The sequence below is a fragment of the Schistocerca serialis genome, chromosome 1, assembly GCF_023864345.2.
Source record: "Schistocerca serialis cubense isolate TAMUIC-IGC-003099 chromosome 1, iqSchSeri2.2, whole genome shotgun sequence".
NCBI lineage: Eukaryota > Metazoa > Arthropoda > Insecta > Orthoptera > Acrididae > Schistocerca > Schistocerca serialis.
In genome coordinates this window covers 442,739,422-442,741,717 of record NC_064638.1, presented here as the reverse complement: position 1 = coordinate 442,741,717, position 2,296 = coordinate 442,739,422, and positions in this window count along the sequence as shown.

Below are 2,296 nucleotides of genomic sequence, written 5' to 3'. Positions count from 1 at the left end.
TATGTTGTTTCATTTATTTAATTTTTAGAACATTTTTCATTTTTTTGTTTTTATTTTTATTTTGTATTGTAGTTAAGGATTTATTTTTGTTTCATTATAAAAACTGCCGTAGCCGAGAGTCCGAGTCGTCTTCTCGTCTCTTGGGAGGGGTTCCCCTCTATTCCGTCCTTAGAGAATCTATAAGCTTTAGAATTCTTCTTTACTTTCAGCGTCTCATACCCGGAACGCCCCAGTGAGCAGGAGGATCCGCAAGTAATGAACATAAATAATTTGCGAAACGGGTTCTGTACTTCGGGTGGCGGCTGAAAGCTGCATGTGTCATCATCAGTAGGGTGTGAGCATCGAAAAATATGTATCAAAGCCAGTTAACGGCGTTCGTCCTAGTTGATGGAAAGTATACGCCGCCGGGGCGCAATATAAGGGGAGATACACTCCGCCAATCACCGCAAGAATAATGCCAGCACGCGCTGCGTCAGTAGCCAGCGCTTAACTGGTCGCGGCACAAGTCGGAAGGTGTGCATCCGAGTGAACGACTGAGCACGTCGGGCACAAGGGGTCGTCCGACAGATGAATGGAATGTAGCCTCTGACGAGTAGCGAACTTCCTATTCACAACCACGTACCACAATGAAAGCACCGTCGTAGGTAGAAAAGGCGTGTGTACCGCTCCCCACACGGTGTTCCAGGCAACTTCAGAATGTCTGTGGGCGACCGTGTTTATACGATGCTGCTGTTGGTAGAGGCGATAATAGTCTATCCTACTGGGCATCCGTGTCGTCGGAAGGTCTGACCGTAAGTAGCTGAAGTCAGTCAAGGACACTCTGATGTGGGCGAGAGCCGGTGAAATGTGTCCTACAAAAACTTTGGTACAGGTCTTATTACATTCGACGCCACATTGGGCGACCTGCGCGCCGGATGGAGATGAAATGATGATGAAGACAGCTCATCTTGTCCCTGCGTTGAGAAAATCTCCGACCCAGCCGGGGATCCAACCCGGGCCCTTAGGATTGCAATCAGTAACGCTGACCACTCAGCTATCGTGGCGTAATTTCATTAGGAGAAAGTACACTACTGGCCATTGAAATTGGTACGCCACGAAGATGACGTGCTACAGACGCGAATTTTAACCGAAAGGAAGAAGATACTGTGATATGCAACTGATTAGCTTTTCAGAGCATTCACACGAGCTGACGCCGGTGGCGACACCTACAATGTGCTGACATGAGGAAAGTTTCCAACCGATTTCTCATACACAAACAGCAGTTGACCGGCGCTGCCTAGTGAAACGTTGTTGTGATGCCTCGTGTAAGGAGGAGAAATGAGTACCATCATGTTTCCGACTTTGATAAAGGTCGGATTGTAACCTATCGCGATTGCGGTTTATCGTATCGCGACATTGCTGCTCGCGTTGGTCGAGATCCAATGACTGTTAGCAGAATATGGAATCGGTGAGTTCAGGAGGGTAATACGGAACGCCGTGCTGGATCCCAACGGCCTCGTATCACTAACAGTCGAGATGACAGTCATCTTATCCGCATGACTGTAACGGATCGTGCAGCCACGTCTCGATCCGTGAGTCAAGAGATAGGGACGTTTGTAAGACAACAACCATCTGAACGAACAGTTCGACGACGTTTGTAGCAGCATGGACTATCAGCTCGGAGACCATTGCTGCGGTTACCCTTGACGCTGCATCACAGACAGGAGCGCCTGCGATGGTGTAATCAACGACGAACGTGGGTGCACGAATGGCGAAACGTCATTTTTTCGCATTAATGGTCGCATCCGTGTTTTGTGACATTTCAGATGTGTTACGACCCGTGGCTCTACCCTTCATTCATCCCTCCGATGAACTGTAGTATCGTGTTGAAGCTGCATGGGCAGCTGTACCTGTACACGCCATCCAAGCTCTGTTTGACTCAATGCCCAGGCGTATCAAGGCCGTTATTACGGCCAGAGGTCGTTGTTCTGGGTACTGATTTCTCAGGATCTATGCACCCAAATTGCATGAAAATGTAATCACATGTCAGTTCTAGTAAAATATATTTGTCCAATGAATACCCGTTTATCATCTGCATTTCTTCTTGGTGTAGCAATTTTACTGGCCAGTAGTGTAACAAAGCCACATAGGGCATTAAATTTTCTTAGTTACATGTAATAAACACTTGATCGGCCTTCAAGGTACTGGAAAACATAGCATAAAAGAGGTGTTACGTCCCAGGTATAGTGGCTGAATTGGTTTAATCGAAGTGGTAGAAATAATAACTTAATCCATGGTATAGGGAGAGGTGCTTTTC